The 21,267-nt window shown below is 52.3% G+C and overlaps 1 protein-coding gene across 12 annotated transcripts in view; it reads right to left on the bottom strand.

Annotated features, from left to right (window-relative positions):
- Positions 1–21,267, bottom strand: part of Pitpnm2 (phosphatidylinositol transfer protein membrane associated 2) — a 129,689-nt gene that overhangs the window by 66,758 nt on the left and 41,664 nt on the right. Inside the window, exon 1 of one of the 12 annotated variants that reach the window (XM_051161455.1) lies at positions 21,194–21,216. The exons of 9 other annotated variants lie outside the window; for them this stretch is intronic. The gene's annotated coding sequence lies outside the window, so the exon portion shown is untranslated. Of the gene's footprint in view, positions 1–1,236; positions 1,457–3,283; positions 3,542–21,193; positions 21,217–21,267 lie in introns of those variants that run through there. 2 more of the 12 variants (XM_051161453.1, XM_051161454.1) reach the window with 2 other exon arrangements.

Below are 21,267 nucleotides of genomic sequence, written 5' to 3'. Positions count from 1 at the left end.
ACATACACAACACACTACACACGCCACAAATATACAGGCATATACCAGACATATGCGCATATCTCCACCTACCGTACTACAGTCAAACAAATACAAAATATACACATGCACGAAGCCTCAATCATACATATCACAGATTATCTCACACACACAGAGACTACACATGCTGCACACAGATAAGTGCATGCACCCACACATTCACATACACACACAATGTAAGTGTTTCACAGGCCGCACACTCACATTACAGTTACACACAAAAAGCACATATTCAAGCAGATGCCCCACATCTGTATACACACCTCCGCACATACACACATCACAAGCCACAAACACAATGTCATCTCAGATGCACACACACACCAGCGGCACATGCACACCACACACAGAGGCTTGCCTCTCAGCACATCTTAAGCTCATTGACGTGTCTCTGACAGTTCCCCTCCCTCGGGGCTGGAGACCTTCACTGACCGAGCATCTCTTGCAGAAAACATGCCAATCTCTGTAACGCCCCAGACACTGTCACACAGGATAAGGAGAGAAGGACAGGGAAAGAGGGTAGACTCTCTTCCTAGAAGTGGACAGAGACAGTTTGCCTTACCCAGGTAAGACAGCGAGCTGAAAAGAAGCGAGTAAAGGCACAAGTGTGTGATCCTGGCAGTGCTGGGAACAGTTATTAAGACCGTGCGAGCAAGAGCAGAATATGCCAGCAGAATATATGCGCTCCTGACAGCAGAGGGGCACATGTGCTTGTGTGTGGTTCAGGCTTACACACATGTCGATATGCACATGCATGGGTATGTGTGTGCACTCACAGCAACAGGATGAACCAGAATGCATGTGTGCATGCATGTATACACGTACATCAGTGCACAAGTGTGAGCATATGTGAATGCATATGCATGTGTGTTCAAGGAAATCACAAGAGCACAGGGGAATGTTTAACTCTTTCTTCCTGCACTGTTGAGTTCTTTCAGGTAATACCCCCAAGAGACTTTTTTAGAGCTGTGCACAGAGTGCCCTACGTGGGGACAGAGGCTCAACCCTCCAGAATCCCCGGACTGCCTGTGTACAACCCGAGTGGTCAGCCTAGCTTGGGAGAAAAGCATCGAACTTTCCCCTTACAGCACCAGGGCCTCCTGAGGTCTGTGTGAACCATAGGCTCCCCGGCTTCCCGCCATGCCTTCCCTGAATCCCAGGCGCTCCTGTCAAATTAAAGAAGGAAGAACCACTCACCGCCTGAAAGCCAGCCAATACGGTGATTATTCCACTTTTCCTGGAACGAGCCTTCCACACTTTCGCTGGCTGAAGCCATCGGCAGCCAGGGTTCCCACCTCTCCAAGCTGCTCTCACACCCTCTGCAGCTCCCCAAGATGCTTTCAAGTAAGTCAGCACTATGTGCAATCTTGCAATCACAATTACACTCGGGAGCATCCACTAAGCAGGGACTTGGGTGGGAGGAGGCAGGGCTGGTGGGCGGCACTAAGGGTCTACCTGGGATACAAGGGGCAAGGGGTGGAGCCTGCCTCTCCTTCTGAGCTCAGCTCTGGCTGTCCTTTCTGGGTCTGCCAACTGAATGATCCGGATGGGTGTTCAGCTGGTCCTGGGGGAGCATGAACGACTCCGGGCAGAGGGACCCTTGCTGTGATAGCAGTAATGGTCCGGTGGCAGCACTGGACCAGCCTCCCACCCAAGCTGAGAGCAGAGATGAGAATGGAGCTGTACTTGAGGGCTTGCCTTTACGTTGTCACATCATATTTTCCCATCCTCAGACAAATGAAACAAAACCAGCACACAGCGTCCCCAGCATCGTCAGCTCGTAAACCCATCAGAATTCACAGCCAGCCAACAGACCCAGACATGGGTGATGCCACTGAGAAGCCTGCACAGGGAGCGCGCCAGATGCCAGGAGGGTCGTGGTGAGTGCAGCGCCTGGGAGCTCTGCTGCAGACACACACACTCCTTGCCCTGCCCGCTGGGGCTGTTTTCCTGACCAGGAGGGAAGCACTGGGAACACAGAGTCTGTGGCAGTTCACACAGTTTTAAGGAAAGGGGTCATGGAGGAGACACAGCCAACCGCAGAGCTACACAGGCCTTGAGCTGCTGTCGAGGCTCTGGTGCCATTATTAAAGCAATCTGTCAAGGAGAATGTGGAAGACAGAAATAGAGCACAATCAGGTGGCCATGACCTGACTTATCAACACAATCTTGAATCCTACTATCTTCTTCTGGTCACTTGGAGAGCTAACGCATGCCTCAGCCTTGGCCGCATAGCACTGACAACTCAGGCCCACACCCGAACGGCCCAAGTCCTCTGCAGGCAGTCCCCCAAGAGCTGTGCACCTCTTTCAAGAGTTGGATACAGATTCCCTGAGACCACACCACACTTTGATGCTCCCCGTGAGTCACACGGGGCTATTTGGTGTGCGTTCTTCTATTTAAAGATCAGACAGGGCTTACACACAGACACCATTCAAGCCTGTAGCTTCTAAGAACTGGGTGCTAAATCTGGTATCTTCGGCCCTCACTTTCCATCAACACAGAAGACGCTCTTGTTGACAACCGAGGATTCTTTTTTCCACTGCCAGCTGCACAGGAAGGAGGGGCAATGGAGGAGCGGCCTGTCCCCTGGCTGGGCTGTGGAGGGGCCAACAGCACCAACTCCCATTCTGAATACTGTTGCCAGGGGGGAAAGAGAGGGAGAAGGCTCACCCACCGGGCAGCAGTCTTAGCATCCCAAGCCGATAGGGGTGTCTGAAGATGGACACAGGGCACACCATCAGGACCAGTCCACCTGAACCCAGCTGGGACATGAGTCTCCTGACAACACCTTCTTGAAATCTTGGTGGAGGGACAAAGCATTCCCACACTGAGTGCCCATTTCCAGAGGACTAAGGACCAATCAGTCAGAAAGCCAGGCAGCTTGTAGCCAGAGCTCTGCCCGCTGGGGGGCACGTGAGCGTCTCTAAATTTCTTCCTTTCCTTGGTGCCACCACGCTCTAGGAAAGCAGACTGTGTGTGCTCTAGCAATCACAGGCAAAATTGGAAGTGCAGCAGCGCACTGTTCCCCATGCCGGGGGGCTACCCGGGAGAGGAGCTGTGCATCCTGACTCTGTCTTTACAGGCAGTGCCTGAGCAGGCCAGGGCAGGCCTCTCCCTCCAGCTCCCCCTCCATCCCAGCTTTTCGGAGAGGAAGCAAACAGACCCTTGACCAGATGGAGCCTTCCTCACTAATAAACCTAGCCTAAGGCTGAGACATGTTCAAGAAGAAACAGAAAATTACCTTTCAGGAAGCCAACGTGAGGTAAGGGGAGGGGGGCACCAAAGTACCAGAGCTGGAGCCTTACACAGCAGGTGCTGGCTAGGACCCCGCTCAGCAGCCCCATCCTGCAGACTCTGCTGGCTGCCCATGTGCAGGTCTCAGAGAGCCGCCCCCAGCCTGCAGCGCTACAGGCAGCTCATGCCTGGAAGTGCCAGCACACAGTTCCCTGGCTGTGTGAGGAGCCACCACACAGGGACAACGGAGGCAAAGAGGAAGGCAAGCGGGAGAGGAAGGGGTGGGGAGTGGAGCGGGAGGGCGGGAAGGAGGGAGAATTGATTCTCTCTCCTCCACTGGGACCACTGAGCTAAGTTGCCATGGAGAAAGGGGAGCCGCTGGCAGAGCTTGAGGCGGGCGGAGGAGCCATATGCCAGGGGAAGGCGTCAGCAGAGCCAATCCCACAGTTCTGCTGTGGCAACCTCCCCAAACAGGCCTTGGCCTGCGCATTCAAGGCAGGGTGGGGCACGGCTGGACGGTGGGCAAAACCAGCCCTCCACTACAGCTACCCTGAGGACAAGGAGAGCCCAGGAAGCTGACTCAGGCTGCTCACCCACCCTTCAGCTGGGACCCTGGACCTGCCTCCTCATGCTTCTAACCTCATGCTAACCACTCAGAACCCAAGGTCAATGTCCAGGGAACAGAGACCCAGCCCCTCCCCAAGTTTTTCCGAAGCACTGCCTCTCTATCCTTGCCTCCTGTTTCTAAAACTCAGCCACCAAACCCTGAGTCATAGTTTCCCACCCCCAGGAAGGAGGGGATGCCCACCCACAGGAAGGCTTCTGTGGCCCACAGCCACCCAGGCAGGAAGCCAAGATGGGAGGCTGCTGGGCACCTGCTGGTTAAAGAAGGGACTGTATCATGGGCACCCGAGACCTGGCCCACATTGGGCTGTGTCTCCCACCTGCACACTAACAACCTGGCTGTAACTGCTGTGCAACTCCGCCCCTCCCCGCAGGGCTGGCTTTGCCATGGCCTCAAGCAGGCTCTGTGCTGCAGAGGTGGCTGGGGAGGGCAGCAGCTTGGGCTGGAGTCTTTCTCCCTTTGGAGATTGCAGGGCCATTACAAGTCTGGTCACATCTCTGTGCTTTCATTTCCTCAGTACAAACTGAGACAGGACCATTTTCTCTACCAAGCTGCACTCTGGGGCACTGTGATGCTGGCAGATTCTGGAAAGGCTGAGCCTGTGGACGCTGTGTCCCTTCCTGTTCCAGTTGGAAGCATGAGAGCAGCATCCAGAGCCCTACCTCCCCTTGTGCACTTGGCTGGCAAACCTTAGGGCAGAGCCTGGAGCCATTAGCAGTATCCCCAGGCCTGTTGCTCTTGAGGGAACATCTGAGGGGTCCCATGCCTGACCCTGCCTCTGAAGCCTATAGCCAAGAAGACACTTTCTCTTCCTAGCCCCACTCCAGCAATTTGTTGTGAAAATGTCCCAGCACATGAATAAATCAGGAAAATGTTATAAGGAACACAAATACTCACTACTCAGATTTTTATTGGCAGGGCGTGGTGGCGCACGCCTTTAATCCCAGCACTTGGGAGGCAGAGGCAGGAGGATCGCTGTGAGTTCGAGGCCAGCCTGGTCTACAAAGTGAGGCCAGGATGGCCAAGGCTACACAGAGAAACCCTGTCTCCAAAAACAAAACAGATTTTTACTGTGTCCTTTGACTTTTCTATTGTAAAACACAAACAAAAAACGTACAACACAGAATTTACCATTTTCATCAATTAAGAGAGCACACTTTTGTGGCATGAAGTACAACTGCCACCTCTATCTAGTTGCAGACATCTGCACCCCAACATGAGACTCATGGGAGAGCTGCTCCATTACTGCTTCGCTCTGGCCCCCGACCACCACTAATCTACTGTCCACAGGCATGCTTGCTTTGGGTGTCTCATACAAATGGAATTACAAAGTGCACACAACCTTTTGGGGTTGGCTTCTTTTACTTAGCATGGTCTCAAGTTCATACAACGTTGTAACCTGTGTAGGTAGCTTCATTCCCTTCCTGGCAGAGTAATAGTCTGTTGATTATACAGAACTCGTTGTATACACCTGTTCATCACAGGATGGACATGTGAATTATTTCTACATTTGGGTTCTCCTCTCATTTCTCCCCCACCCCCAAAAACCCAAGGAAGTGTTCTGGACAGTTAGTCTCTTAAGCTGCAAGCCCCAGAGACCACAAACTGAATGTTTATCCACTTGTCTTTCCAATAAGCAAAGCTCATCAGTGCCTGACATGGGGACAAAGGCAGAAGACTCCAAGTGGCCTCAGTCTCCTCTGCCCAGGGAAGCTGCCAGCTGGGCAGGAGGACTCACAGGTACCCCAATAGGCCTAGGTGCCCACTGAGACTCAAACTGGCTAATGCTGGTGGGAAATGGTGTTTTACCTTTATTTACAATGGAAATTAAAGACTTTGATGGAGCTGTGGTGATTGCCGGGGACAGGACAGCTCTAAGGGCAGAGGAAACCAACGGCCTGGCTCCTTGACTGCCATCGTTCCCTCTCCTCTCTCCACTTACCTCAGCTGTGTGGTTGTGGGGAGGCTTCTGTCTACAGCTGGGACCGAGACCTGTCTAGAAGGACAGAGGGTATGTGGTAGGGCTCTCTGGGAACCAAACAGATAGCGGCTGGGGAGTAGGCTCCTCAGACTCCATAATGACAAGAGTCTCTGAATCTCAGACCTGGGTTCCCCTCTCTGCCCTGTTCTAGAACCACTCCCTTCCCCGTCTCCCCCAGCAACTCCTGAGGTCATCCCCGGAATGCCTGGGCAGGGGCTGCAGGATTGGAACCTCCCTACCACCTCCATGAGGCAGCAGAACACTGAGTGGTTATGCAGCCTTGGCTAGGCTGAGTGGCAGGTGCTCAGGGAGACGGTCCCCCACACAGCTGCCCTCTAGACAAGACACAGATGGTCCCACAGTAACCCAGACCACACTCTGATCCCGCCTTCTCCGTCTGCAGGTGCATAAGGACAAACTCAGATGGTAAAGTGGCTTTCCCATGCTCATCCAGCTAGGCTGGTCCCAGGCCTATGGCCGTCCTAGCATGGACAGCCGCACAAGCTCGCTGTCCTGGAACCTCCACTGCTGGCCAGGCAAAGAGCTATCTGTGCCAAAGTCAAGACAACAGAGATGAGAAACAGAGTATAGCATCACTGTCCTGTCCCCAGATACTTGAAGCTGCCTAGTTTGTGTGTGATGAAGGTGGCCATGAAGAAGACTCCAGCAAACAGGGCAAACTTAAACACTGCCACAAGGCACAGTTGGCCTCCATCTCTGTGGCTTCAACATCCAGAGAGTCAACTAACCACAGACTTAAACGGAAAATATTGAGGAAAAAGAGCCGTGTCTGTACTGAGCTTGTGCAGACCTTTTTTTTTCCCCCCTGTTAATGTGGGAAAGGTGCAGTGTGAAAGGTCTTCACGCAGCTCTATACAGTGTTCAGCACCACATATAATCTAGAGATGAGTTGAGGGGTCCAGGAGGATTGTCACAGGTCATATGCAGTACTCTGCTTTCTACAGAAGGGGCTGGCACACTCTGATAGAACCGATGCCTTCAGACACTGAGGGGCAACTGTCAAACACTCAACTCCTGCTGCCCTATCCTGAGCTGGCAGGCGCTGCTGAGGCCAGGCCTGTTCCCTTCCTGCAAAACCTTTCCTTGCCTCCCAGCCTCCCGTGCTCCGGTAGTAGAAAGCCCAGGGGACCCACCAAACCTGTAAGGACATCTTGTCTCCCACAGCTAAACTCCCCAAGTGGCCTCCTGCCTCTTATCCAGGCTGTCCAGACTGAGTCCATCTCTTCCCTCAGGGCATTTGCACCTGCACAATCTCTTCCTGTTCGCCTCTACATAAGCACATTTTACTCAGGCCTTCCTGACCACTTACTTAGTTAACCCTGACTCCCGCCTTGGATTTCGTTTTTTTCCCATTATTGTTATGCATACAGTAGTCTACCTGCATGTACACCTGCAGGCCAGAAGAGGGCATCAGATCTCATTATAGATGGTTGTGAGGCAACATGCGGTTGCTGGGAATTGAACTCAGGACCTCTCGAAGAGCGGACAGTGCTCTTAACCTCTGAGCCATCTCTCCAGCCTCTCCTTTGATGTTTTTCCTTTTCAAATGATGGTAGGTGTTAACATTTGCTATCCTGATAGCTTGTTAAGTGCTTGGTTCAGGGGATTAACATGGCTGTGCAGCTCTTGCCAGTATCTCTGCAACCTTTCCGTCCCCTAACCCAGATCTGCACTCATTAAATGCTAACTCTCCACCCCTCCCCTGGTAACCGTCCCTTTCACTTCTGTCTCTGTGGATCTGATTCCAGGGGCCGCCTCATGGCATCATCTCAGTATATGAAATTACACCACTGTCCTTCTGCACTTGCCTCCTTTCACTTAGCAGCTCATCTGTGTGTGTTCCATTCTAAAACTGTCTGTCGTACTGGGCAGGGCAGCACATGCCTTTGTTCTCAATGCTTGGGGTTTAATATAGTAGGTGGATCTCTACAAGTTCAAGGCCAGCCTGGTCTACAGAGCAAGTTCCAGGATAGCCCGGCTACCCAGAGAAACCCTGTCTCGAAAACCCAAAACCAACCAAATTAAAAAAGCTGTCCATCTCACTAGAACGGAGGCTTCTAGAATGGTAGTATTCACTGTTGTATCCTAGGGTGCGCCTGTGAGGATACCTGGTACACGACAGGCACTGAGCAAACGTATTGAGTTGGTGAATAACGGGTGAGTACAAAGGCAGGTGGATGAATGAATGGACAGATAGGTAAATGGGAAACGGATGATGACGGGATGGCTGAATGATGGCAGGTAGATAGATGGAGAAGCTGCACAGCTAGTACCTCGTTTCACAGCTCTGTGCCCTAAGTTATATGCGGACTTAGTTCCTGGTCCTGCCCAGTGATGTAGCCACTCGCCCGCTACCCCTAAGATGTGGCCACAGTCGGTGTGGCAGGACTCGCCCCGGAACTTCACAACGCCTTCCGAGTGCTCCCCTCAGATGCGGCATGTTCAGGGGAAAATGTCTAGAGAACTAAGTATTCCTAATTTCAGTGTTTATTTGCTTTGTTTCTTCAACAGGGTCTCACTCTGTAGCCCTGGCTGGCCTACAACTCCTGTCTCTGCCTCCTGAGTGTTAGGATTAAAGTCTGGAACTACCATGCAAGGGTCCCAGCTCCAATGTAAAGGTGCCTAGGAGCCTCAGGCAACAGCCACGAGTACAGGGCGAGGCAGAGGGGAGAGTAAGAGGCTAGGAAGTGCCTGGAGCACACATTCCATCTGAGGAGCAGAGCTGCAGGAGGCCAGGGCAACAGCCCAGGTAGGCTGAGGGCTAGACCTTCAGAGCCCTGCTCTGCAGCTGGGCCCACAACCTTGGCGGCAACTCGCCTCTCACCTTTTCCACATCCTGCCTAGCTATTTATAGCCATCCTTTCTCTGAGAACTACTTTACCCTTTATTTATTTATATTTTTTTCCCCCTGAACTGGATAGACTTGGTAAATTGAAGTCAGGAGGACCCCACCTTTGTATTCAGGAGGCTTCATGATGTGGCCATACTTGGCTGGGTTGCCTGCAACCCTTGTCCTTCGATGGGTCCTCAGGGGCAGTGAGAGTCACAGGTGACTCATCCTCTGCCAGGTGTGTGGTGCCACAGGGAGGAGGCATCCACACAACAACCCAGGCAGACTTCAACTTTGGGTTGAAGACGGGGACCCTATAAAGCCCAGGTTACCTCAAAGTTACTCTCTGCTCTAGAAGAAATAAACATATTGTGACAGTGGAAGACCGGCTGTACCTTTAAGTGATCTGGCCCACAGATATGAAAAACATTTGCACTGTGTGGCTGTTTGCATCCTTGGTTATTTTTAGGGTGAACCCAGTTGCCTCCCCTTGGAACCGGATGAAGCCCCAGAGAAGGCACGTCGTCCTTTTTTCCCAGATGGGGGGTCCTGCCCCTGTTTCCCTGGGAATGAAATATTGAATATGGGCTATCTGGGGGGAACCCCCCTCCCCCAGCACTACACACTGTAGTCTGCTCAGGCTCACTTGAGAACAGTTTTGCTACTATCGTGAAGGCCGAGTGCTGACATCAGGGCCGCCCACCTGCACCTTGAGAGCCCCTTGCCAGCCCCCAGAGTCTGAAGAAAAGAAAGTACGATGCAATCCCCTGCAGAGCCCAGCAGTCCCAGCCGATGAGAATGTCTGGCTGGTGTGTTTCTAGAACAAGCAGCAATTAGAAGCGATCTTCTCTCCTGCCCCCCTTCCCCAAAACAGAAATAAATCAGTGCTACCAGTCTCCCAGCTAATGATTTCCTCCATTAAATTAAAAAGAAGAAGAAAATGCTTTTTAAAATGGATTACCAGCCCTGTGCTTTCAGAGACCACATGACCTGTCAGCTCCTCTCAAGTCCGGATGCATCAAAGCCCCTCAATTAATTTTTAATAAATAAGACAATCACAGGGTAAGGCTCGCCGCCAGCCTCTTCCCACCACACCCCGCCCCCTTCACACTGGCACACAGGGCTGGCCCTCATCTCAATCAGGCCACCAAAACCTCTTTCCATTTCACAGATGGGAAACACTTAAGCACACGCGTGCCCTAGGACACCATGAAGCACGGAGCACGATGTGAAGTAAGGCATGGTGGGGGTGGAGGGGGTGGAGGGGGTGGGGGCGGCGGGGGCAACGGGGACTACTGATTTCCAGGAGTGCCTATCTAGAACCTAGAGCTGAGGAGCCGAGGCAGGGGCAGTGTGAGTGATCGCCACCTACTGTGGTACATACCTCACCTTATCTCCCTCCTGCAGCACTCGGTGACATAGCACTGAAACAGCCTGTTTTAAAATGCCTACCCCGAGCCTCAGTAGGATCTCTGTGAGTTCAAGGCCAGCCTGGTCTACAGAGCAAGTTCTAGGACAGCCACAGCTACAGGGGAAAACCCTGTCTCAAAACACAAACAAAAGAAAACAAAGGTCTACCCCAGTAACATGGGCATGCCCAGAAAACATATTGCCTAGCGGTAGAAGGTAGATTCTAACAGCCACAGGTCCTGTGAGCCACTCGTGTGGCTTGTCCAGCAGAGGGACATCTATAGCACAGTATGGGAGGCACAGAACTTATTAATAGGTAAAGTGTCTGTTGGGAAAACAGGCAGAGTAATACCACACAGCGTGGTGAAGGCAGTCCATGAAACTGAGGCCTGTGCTTACAAGAGCCTAGCATCGAAAAGCCCACATTATGTGTAAAAATGTCTTGAAAAACTACAAGACAACAGAAGGCCACTTCAGAAATGCCATTCAGAAACACAAGAGTGACCAGCCACTCCACGGTGACTGCTACAGGACTCTTTCTTACCAGGGATTGACTCCTTGTGTTGGCCAGTGTCCCTGAACCAAGACTCTCTGTTTCTCTGATAGTTTGTGGCATCTGCCAGATGCCAGAGAGCAGGCAGGGGCAGAAGGCCCAGGGGACACCTTCTCTGGGAGGGACTGCAGAGGCCTGTGCACTGGCCATGTCCTCTCTGGAATGTGTTGCCCCAGATGTTACATAATTCACTTCTTTTGTTTGTGTTTTCACAGAGAACTTCTCTCTGGCCATCTACAATCAGAGAGAGAAAGAGAGGGGCAGGGAAGGTCACTGGGGCCAGGGAGGGACACCATGAGCAAGAACAGGAGATCTGAGCCTTGACTGGCCGTGACAACTACCCAGTCCTGTGGCTCTGGCTGGAGGGAGGCCATTCACAGAGGGTGGCCAAGGGCTGGCACTACAGGTGAACAGCTTCAGGGCCTTGGCAAGTTCCCTCATCCCTCTAAGGTTTAGGTTTCCTTCTACACTGTGGGGAAAGTTTATAGTACTTAGCTCTCCGGCTTTTCTGAGGGCTACATAAATGACGCACAAATAGCGTTTAGCATATGGCAGGGCCCTGGTCAAGTCATAAATGGTAAGGGCAAATGGATTATGACCGTAATCTCCCCATCATGCGGGAATGTTCTTCTTAAGAGGATCAGGGCAGCCACCCCAAAAGCTCAAGAAGGCCACCGTGTCACACTAATCAGTCAAGGCTGGCCAGAGGCAGGGCCGCCCTGGGCCACACTGCTAAGGCTCACAACATTCAGATGAACTGATTTGATCCTTTGCTCCACATTTTGCATGTGGGGAAACCAAACCCCCAGAAGGCTAGTGATTCACCCGCAGGTCACGCACCTAGGAAGTGATGCTTTAAATTCAAGTCCATCGAAGCTGGATTCACACCCTTCCAGGCCCAAGCTGGTCAGTGCTGCTCCATAGCACACGCCATGAGAAGCAAAGGGTGAAGAGAGCGAAGAGAAGCCTGGAGCAGGCAGAGGCTGGCCCCAACCGCTCCCACAGCTCTGACACCGGGAGACTGCAGGAGCCTCAGGAAGCCTGAGGGAAAGCTCTCAGTGTGGGTCTCCTGGGAACCCCACAGGATGGCCGGACAGGCCTGGTGCATCTTGATTCTCCCCAGGGTCAGGACTAAGAGCTCCTCACTGCATTCCCGGAGGCTAGCTGCTTAGGTTAGCACAACATACAATTAACTCCCTCTGAGCCAGGACTGGGTAAAGCCACATCCCTGGCTTCTGAGGTCTTCCGTGATCTGAGACCCAGGGAAGAGAGGTTTTCACACAGGTGGAAGACTATATGCACAGCAGGAGGGGAAGCTGCTTCCAATGTGGTGGGAGGGTGCTAGGCGCCCTCCAAGCAAGTCCCTAGAAATACCTAGACACTCCTAGCTGGTGACTCACAGGTGGCTGCAAACAGAACTTTTAAGTGGGACTCACTAATCCCCTTGCTCCCATGAGGGGCCCACTGTGAGCAAGTTAAGATATGGATGCACAGGAAAAGCCTCCCAGGACTCCTTTCATGTTCGAACCAAGTCCAAAGTCCTTTCTGTGCCCTGAGTGGCCAGGATGGCACTCACTCTGGCTCTCTCATTACTTCCTCTGGCCTTTTCTCTCTTGTTCTATTCCAGTTTCCATGTTTCTCAAACTCACTAAGCATACTTCTACCCCAGGGCCACTGCCGCTGCCACTGCTGCCACCACGACCGCTGCTGCCGCTACTTTCCTGACTATCACGCAGCTTTGTTCCCAAGTGTATATAGGTTCCCAGAGATTCCCTTTCCAGCCACCTCACCTAACACCTCTCTCTGTCTGCTGCCCTCGCCTGCTTTCCCTCCTGCATTTACACTACTGTCTCAGTTACTGTCCTATTGCTGAGAAGAGACAGCATGACCAGGGCTACTCATAGAAGAAAGCATTTAGTTGAGAGCTTGCTTACCATGTCACAGGGTGAGTGCATTATCATCAGGGTGGGGACAGGGGAAGCAGGCAGGCACACATGGTCACCTCAGTGACACACATCTCCTCCAACAAGGCTACAACATAATCTTTCCCAAAACAGTTCTACCAACAAGGGACCAAAGAGTCAAATATATGAGCCTATAGGGGCCTTAGCCATTCAAACCACCACAATGGTCAAAAAGTGTATTTCAGGCAGGGATTTCCATGTGGCTGCCGGATCAATCTCCAGTGCTCTAAAGACACCTGACACACTAGTGGCACCTAAACTGTTGGCTGGTGGCCTTAGGAGGTGGAAGTAGGGTAAAGGTGGGAGTGACAGGTGCTTCTGGGTGAAAGAAATACAAAGCTTAAATACACAAAGCAGATCTCCATCAAGCAAGCCTTAAAGTGGGACAAGCATGAAGCACAGCAGTAAGAACTTGGGGTCCCCCCAGGAACCATAGGCAGTGTCACTTCTGTGACAATGTTGCCTGCTCCAGAAATGCACTTCTCCATCTGGAATCTGTCTCCCTCGGCCTAAACTCTCCATCACCCTGGTCACTAAAGCACAAAGTGAGTAACCTACAAACGTCAGTCACTGTTAGACGCATTGTTTATATGTCTATTTCCATCTAATTAAAAAGCAAGACAGGGTGCTGGGAGTGGCGGTGCATGCCTGTAATCTCAGCACTCAGAGGCAGGCGGATTCACTGTAAGTTCAAGGCCAGGCTGGTCTATAAATCAAGTTCCAGGACAACCAGGGCTGTTACACAGAGAAACCCTGGCTCGAAAACAAACAAATGAACAAACAAACAAAGCAAGACAGGAATTATATTTCCTTCATCCTGGTATCCCTGATATCTGAAAACGCAGCAAGTATTCAGACATAGTTAAGAAGATCTATAGCATATATGAAAGGGTCAAGGCAGCTGACACTTAAGAGAAGCCTTCAAGAGCTGCTGCTGTGGGCACACAAACCACGGTGCCTACACTGCCTGGTTCTGAGCCATCCTTTCCTTCAGTGGGCTCAGGTGGCAGGGCCGTGGGGAAGCGGAGAGCACTAGAGGCTGTCTTTCTCAGGCTCCTCCTGTGAGCAAGAAGTGACCAACCGAAGCCACACCTCCCTTCCATGGAAGCTGTCTACTTCCTCTTTATGAAGCTCAGTTTGAGGTGGTGGGGGCTGGAGAACAAAGTGAGAAAGAAGGCAGCAAGACTGGCACCTCAAGAAGCCTCCAGGCTGAGCTGAGGGAGAGGGAGAACACAAAGGGTGGAAGAGGACAGGCCCTCCACACTCCCAAGGGCCCAGACATGCCCTCTTTACCCCCAACTGTAGCTGTCTATCAAACAAGACCAAGAAGCCCCGCCATTCAGGAGACTTCTGGGACTCTACAAGTCACCCTCAGATGCAGACCAATGGCTGCAGTTCCATGAGGCAGGGGCATAGTTGGGACCTTTCAGGCCATAGATACAGCAAAGCATGGCTCTTTATGGGAACCCTGCTGTGGCCATCAAGACCTGAGGGTGCCTATCAGAGCTTTTGCAGTCAGTAGATAAAATGGTATTGATGTGGAAACAGATGCAGGAGAAAGGGAGCTGGTAGGTGTGGAGTCCTGGGCAAGGTCGGGCTCTATGGCTGTGGGAAACAGCACTCCCACCCCCCAATGGTTCAGACAACAGCCATGCACTACCTCACCCTGGTTCTGCTGATTAAGAAGCCTAGAGTGGCCTGGCTGGGGCTATGGTCATCTGAAAGCTTGGCTAGAGCTAAAAGAGCCACTTCTGAAGTCACTCATGTGACTGGCATCAGGTGAGGGCTGATGGGCAGAGGCTATCTCTGCATCTCACCATAATTCCAGAGGTTTCCAGATGACTTCCCAAAAGTCCTCACAAGACAGCAGCTTCCTGGAACAAGCGATCCAAGAGAAAGAACCGTGGAAGCCACGCTTGTCTTTTATAGTTTTGCCTTAAGAGAGACACTGTGTGTCACTTGCAACACCCTACTAGATACACAGGTCAGCTCTTCTGTGTAGGAGAGGACAACGTGTGGGTGTGTCCCACATGGCAGGAGGCAGGATCCTGGATGCCACCTGCATGGCCACACTGTGCTAACCTTTGATATAACCTCTCTCCTTTCATCTTACAGGTAGCCCTTGAAGACAGGTATTTTATCTCTGCTTTACAGACACAGACACAAAGGTAACTTCCTTGAGTCCTACTGGCCGTTAAAGGCCAGCCAGTGTCTGGTCCTGTCTGGCTAGTTCTTGATGACAATCCTGTGGGTAACTGAGCCTCCAAAGGGAGCCAGGGGCCCAGCTAGCAATACAGCCAAGTTACAGGACTGTTCCTCAAGGAACCATTAGTTCAGAACCAACAAAATGGCTCAGTAGTGAAGGTGCTTGCCTCTAAGCTTGAAGACCTGAGTGTGAGCCCGTGGACCCATGATAGGAGAGAACTGAGTCCACACATGTGCCGTGGGCTGGGCACTCCGCCCATGTACATATACAAAAACACCTGCAGAGGCAGGTGGATCACTGTGAGTTCGAGGCCAGCCTGGTCTACAAATCGAGTCCAGGACAGCCAAGGCTACACAGAGAAACTCTGTCTCAAAAAACAAAAACAAAACAAAAGCAGCAGCTGCTCTAAGTGTCTTAATTTGCCTCCATCCTCCATGACTGCTGACCTTCTGCTGGCCCCTGCCCAGCTTCCTTGGGCAGACAGACCTAGTAGTGAGCTAGGTGGTAGGTCGGCCATAAGCACACAGCATACAGGTGGCTGAGAGAAGCAGCAAGGGCTTGGATCACTCACAGTCATTCCCTTGCTGCCTCAGCCTGGCTGCCCAGCAGCAGGTGGCCTTACAGAAACAGCCAGGAGCATCTCCTCTCTCTATTTGGCCACCTCACCCCCTACAGAGGTGCCTAGCTTCACAGCAGGGTCCCTATCCTACCCACTTCATTAGGAAGCCACCTGCTCGAGGTGCCTGAGTGACCTGTGGCAGCAGGTGCCACCTCATGGGGTGTGCAATTTACAGCCACTCAGAGGTACAGTACCCAGGTGACAAATGCATTGGCCCTGCCAGCTGCCAGAGCAGCCTGGTCTCACAGCTGAGGCTTATCTGTTCCCGCTTTGTCCTTAGCACTCAGGAGAAGAAAGAAGCAACTGGATCTACAAATCTAGCTTCTCCACCCAGAGCTCCATTGGTTCGGGATGCAAACAACTCATCCGTTGCATGGTGAGAGTCAGCTGAGGTCAACGAGTCAGAAGCTGGCCCACCATTGGCCCGGGGAGCCAGCTCTAGCTCCTGAGGCTGGGACACTGGCATGCCACACGCAGAGCAAGCACTAGGAAGAGCTTTGCTGGTAGCTGTGAGGAGATGCTGTCACTCTCAGGTGGGCCACGCTGACTCACACAGGGAAGGCATCTTCCTACTGTCCCCAGCCCTACAGAAGCCTGGCTCCTGGGCCTCATCTCACCAGCCTGAAGTTCCTCACAGAAAACAGGCCACCATCTGGGCTGCTCCCTGACCTTGGAGGGTTAAGCCATCCTGTCCGCCTACAGCCTGTGAGGTCACATTATCTTCTCTCACTCATCTTGCAGGTGGATGGAGTGCAAGGAGAATTCATTGCAACAAGTCATGGCTCCTGTGAGGCACCTGCCAGGGAGAGACATTCCCTGATTTCTTCCTTCTTTCCCTTTGTTGTGGAGGCTGAGGGATCCCTGGGGTGAGGTAGCCCCTGTGTGGAGGGCAATATGGATATGAAGCTGATATTTGAGACCCCTATGGTATCTCTGAGCCTAACAATTAGCAGAAAGGGGCTTTTCCTTTGAATAAAAGGACCCCATTCTCCAGAAAGCACTGCTACCAGTAGTAAACAAGGTTAGTAGTCACTGTTCAAAAAGACAGACAATCAGAACATGATTAAACAAATATTTAACTGCCCTTCCTCTAATCTCTAGGCTGTTATCAATCACGGTGGTTCTAATCTTAGTTCAATTTCCGGATCTGCCTGCAAGGCTCCTCCAGGCCTCAGATCTGCTCCTCAAAGCAGAGCCTCCCCAAAGAAGAAACTGAAGAGGCTCCAGGGCTCCCACCTCCTGCTGTGACCTCCTCGGCATAATCACAACTGCCTTGGATGTGCCCCGTCCTCACAACCTGTGTAATCCTCGCCCCCCAGTCCCGGAAAGCGAAAGAACCTCCAGGCAACCCAAGAGACCCCATCCTTACAGGCCTCGGCAATGTTCCCTGTCAACTAGCTTCATAAGAAAGGATGTCATACAGTGTCCAGGCTCAGCCTATAATTTGATCCTGAGGGCCTCTGGGAAGTTGCTTCTGCTTACATTCTTCACCAGTCCGTCCCCCTCCCCCCCCCCCCCCCCCCCCGCATGCCCCCAGCTGACTCAGAACTGTATTAAGATGTAGAGTCATCCTTTAAAAACTCACTGGTCACCAAATGGGGTCTGTTCATATGGTGGAATACGACTCAGCCATAAAAAGCAATGATGGACTGATCCATGCCACACGGGTAAACTTGAAACCATCACACTCTGTGACAGATGCCAGAGTAAGAGATACTACGGGAATCTATCTTGATATGACACCCTGGCTGGGCTAGGGGAGCCGATGAAGACAGAAGTGGATAGTGGCTGCCTGGGGCAGAGGGTCTAGAGAGAAACAGGGCATTTGTGAGGTGATGGAAGTGTTTTTGAGTTGACTGTGGTGATAGCTACATAATTCAGAACATTTTAAACAATGCCTGGATCAGCACTTTAAATGGGTAGATTGTATGGTATGTGACTGTATCTCAGCATTTTAAAATATTTATTTTAAATAAATATTTGATTTAGAATGCTTGTTTTTAAATGCAGGAAATAACAAACTAGTCCTAGACAATCACTTACGGGTTGGGGCAGCTGCTGAAGGTGACTCTGGATAGAGAGTCTCCACTCCCACATCCCTTCTCTCCTCTGGCCCTCAGGGAAGACACACACACACACACACACACACACACACACACACACACACACACACACACACACACACACACACACACACACACACACACACACACACCTGGGGCAGGCACAGGGCTGGAGGACAACAGAGATGTTGCTCTGTGGAACGAGCTCGATGGAGTCCAGACACCCAGTACAGAATACCTCCCCCCATGTATTTGACTCCTCCCTACCCTGCATACAGCTGGACTGCCAATGAACAGGGCTGACTGAAAGTAACATCAACGACAAACAGCCACCCAAGCAGAGACATGCCTGGTACAGCTATCAGCCCTGGGCAGGCTCAGCTACATCCTGTCCCCCACCCTACTTACTACCAGCACATGACACCCAAGAGTCTCTCTCAGGGGCTGGAGAGGCAGGGTCAGTGGGGCTTAGGAGAGTTTGAGATGACACAGAGCCAGCAGGCCTGGGCTGGGCTGACACTGTTGCAACACTCTGGCCAGAGGCATTCCTACCTGCTTTCCTAGGACCAGCCCCGCAACTCAGAGATAAGACCTTCTTTCTTCTCCAGCCATTTGAGTGAGAGACTGCTTTGAGCTAGCCTCGTGTGGAAAGCATGGGGACAATGGAGCAACTTCTGCCACATCCTGGGGTCCCCAGCTTTCTGTTGTGGAGCTGCCAGCCTGGCTAGTTGACCCCGGGCAATGATTTTCAGAAGTATTTATCTCACGTGAAGCTCACTATACCAGGCTTACCACAGTCTTGAAAGAGTTGACCTGGGCTCAGAGCAGCAGCTTAGTCTAAAAGGGACAGAACTGAAGTGGTCCATGGCATCTGGATCCCTGAGAACCCATCCAGATGCTCAGAAAGCTCAGAGGAGGCTTCCCAGACTGGCCTGAAGGCAGCCTGCCAAGGCCTATGCTTGCCCCCATCGCTTAAAATCCGATGCATCTGGCTCACGCACAATGACACTGAGGTCTCTATCATCTTCTCCGGCCCAGGAAAGCCAGCTAAGTACTCTGGGGACATTATCCAAACAGCTGCCTTCAACTCTGGCCATAAAGCAAGAAATTGTGGAAGCTGATAACTGGAAGAGCCCTCTCCCTCACAGAACCACACATCGCGCCCTCCATCTGCACTGGCCAGACAGAGCTCTGTCAAAGCCCAGCCCAGGGCCCTGGAGTCCTCAGGCCTGCCAGCTTCCAGGCGGCTGAGGAGGAGGGCAGCAGCCTGCAGGAGATGTGTCCATGCTTCATCCAGACCCGTCCCCAGCCTAGAACAAGGTCCTCGCAGCTCTATCCTTAACCCTGGGCCAGTGGGGATGGGGTCAAAGGAAGGAAAGGAAGAAGAAACAGGTTTCGCAGGCTCCCCCACCTTCTGGTGCGAGCACCATACTGACCCTTAGTGCCCAGGAGGGAGTAAGGCAGCAGCCGCTTACTCAGTGCCAGCAGAAACTGGCTGGGATTCGTGTGCTCAGCCCCTTGTGCAGACCAAGAGACTGAGCTTGGTGTGGCTTGCTCAGGTCATCTGGCTGGACCCGGATCTCTGAGCAGACACTTCTTGTTCTTGTTAGCTGTTCTACCACAAGCCAGGGAAAGAGAATGGGACCTCAGCAGGCAGGCACTAACCCCTCTGGCTTTCACACAGCCTTCCTCAGCCTTGGTTTCTCCCTCTGAGCCACCATCTCCTTAAAGGTGCAGCAGGATGTCCAGTGAGTTCAGCTGTATTGCCTGACCTGCCTTGGCCTGTTTCATCCAAAACTGCACATCTACCTGGTGTGCAAGCGTTAGGAGGGACAGAGCCAGACTGCCCAAGGCCACAGAGTAGCCTTCTCTCAGACCCCTAGACAGAGAAGGCAGATACAGACAACAGAGGTACAGGTGGCCAGAGGTACAGGTGGAAAGAGGCAGCCTGATAAAGAAGCCAGGACTGTACAGCAAAGTGGAGCATGGACTGCATGACCTTTGACTAGGAAGGGGATACAATGAGACAGAGAGTGTTCTAGAAAGCCTCTGGGGTTCCTCCACACCCCAGCAAGTTCATGAGCTCCCCACCTCCTTGCTCAGGGGGAGAACAGTAGCCACGGGTATCAGAATGGCCTAGGTTCTCTGTGGGCTCCTGGTGTGCACCCCTCCCCATCTGCCCCTCGGGTGAGTTTCGCCATCTGACAGGCGGGGGAGAGGGCTCTGCGTAGGACTTCTTATCTACCAGATACGAACACTGCCTCTGTCCCCAGGCCCTGACTATGGCCAGCCCCAGTTTCCTTCCATCACCCCATGCGTCAGTCCACCCTGGCAAAAGCACACATACAACAATATTGTCATCGTGAGACTGTGGTCTGGTCTGCACTCAGGGCTCTACGGTCCCTGAGAAGGTGCGCTGATCTGTTCCTCACATGCCTTCTTTGTCCACCTTTCTTCAGAGGCTGATGTTCTGGGTTCTGCATCAGCACAGGGGTGAATGGGCCCAGTTGGCAGGCAGGGATTCAAAGGCTGGGCTGGAAGCAGCCCGTCCAACTTTGGGATCCGGGAGCTTGTGAAGGGAGCTCAGGCCAGTCCCTGGGGGATTGGTGATCTCTGCTGCAGGCCTGGCTACTGGCTTAGGCCAAGCTTACTGGACAAAGTCACCCCTGAAGAGGACAGCTAAGCAAATTGGAACCGATGGCTCTGTGTTTGTCACAAGCCCTTGTGAGCCTTAGCTCATGTCTGCTATGCACTGCCATCTTTAGAAACAACTGTCTCTTGGGCATGCAGCCATGTGCACACATCCCAGTTTTATAGGACCCATGAAAAGATAGAAAAGAGAGGGGGAAAAAAAAAAAAAGAAGAGAAAAGAAAAGAAAAACCTTCCAGGTGCTTAACAAGTAAGACACTGTAATGTCACCTTGCCCTCCCCTATCCCCTGCCTCCAACCTGCCACACTCACAAAGTCAAATGAAACTTGAAAACATACATCGGCACCTGGCATTCCTCTAGTTAAAGCCCCTCCACATCCTCCTAGTCTCCAAGATGACATCTAAACTTCACCATGCAAAAGGCTCCACTTGGTTCTTCCATCAGTCCAGCTTTCTCTGGCATAGTCCTGACCAGGAACCACAACCAGGATTCCAGGCTGTCCATAGAGACATGGGCCCGCAGCGCCTCTCAGCCTCAGTCTTTGCACAGCCGTTCCCCTCCATGTAGGGAATGCCTTCCCTTGCATACCCAACCCCATTTAATCTGTGTTCAGCAAATACAGCCTACTCTATGCCCAGTGCAGGCATCAGTGTAAGAGCAGACGCCCTAGCCCCCACAGAGCGCGGCTGTCATCTGCATGGGCATCAGAAAGCACAGAAGTTGTCCTCTCCTGCAGATCAAGTGCCTTGAAGCCAGAGCCAGACCCAGTTCATCCTGGCGGTAGTGCACACTTAGGACTGAGCAGCAGGTCCTTGCACGTGCTGTGGTCCTGTGCTGTCCATCCTTGGTCCCAGAAGCCCCTCAGCACTGGGGATACATGGGGAAGGGGAACATGGTTTTCTCCCTCAAAGCTACTCTCATACAAGACAGCTACTCTTCATCTGCAATCTGCAAGGATGCCCAGGGCATCGTTTACACATGCAATATTAATACCTGCCACTTCTCACCAGACCCAGCTTGTACGCTCCACTGCTCGGGCCCTTGTTAAATGAGGCCGCAGAGGGGGC

The sequence above is a fragment of the Acomys russatus genome, chromosome 19 (assembly GCF_903995435.1).
Source record: "Acomys russatus chromosome 19, mAcoRus1.1, whole genome shotgun sequence".
Taxonomy (NCBI): domain Eukaryota; kingdom Metazoa; phylum Chordata; class Mammalia; order Rodentia; family Muridae; genus Acomys; species Acomys russatus.
The sequence above is the reverse complement of the archived record's forward strand: the minus strand, read 5'-3'. Positions and strand labels throughout refer to the sequence as shown.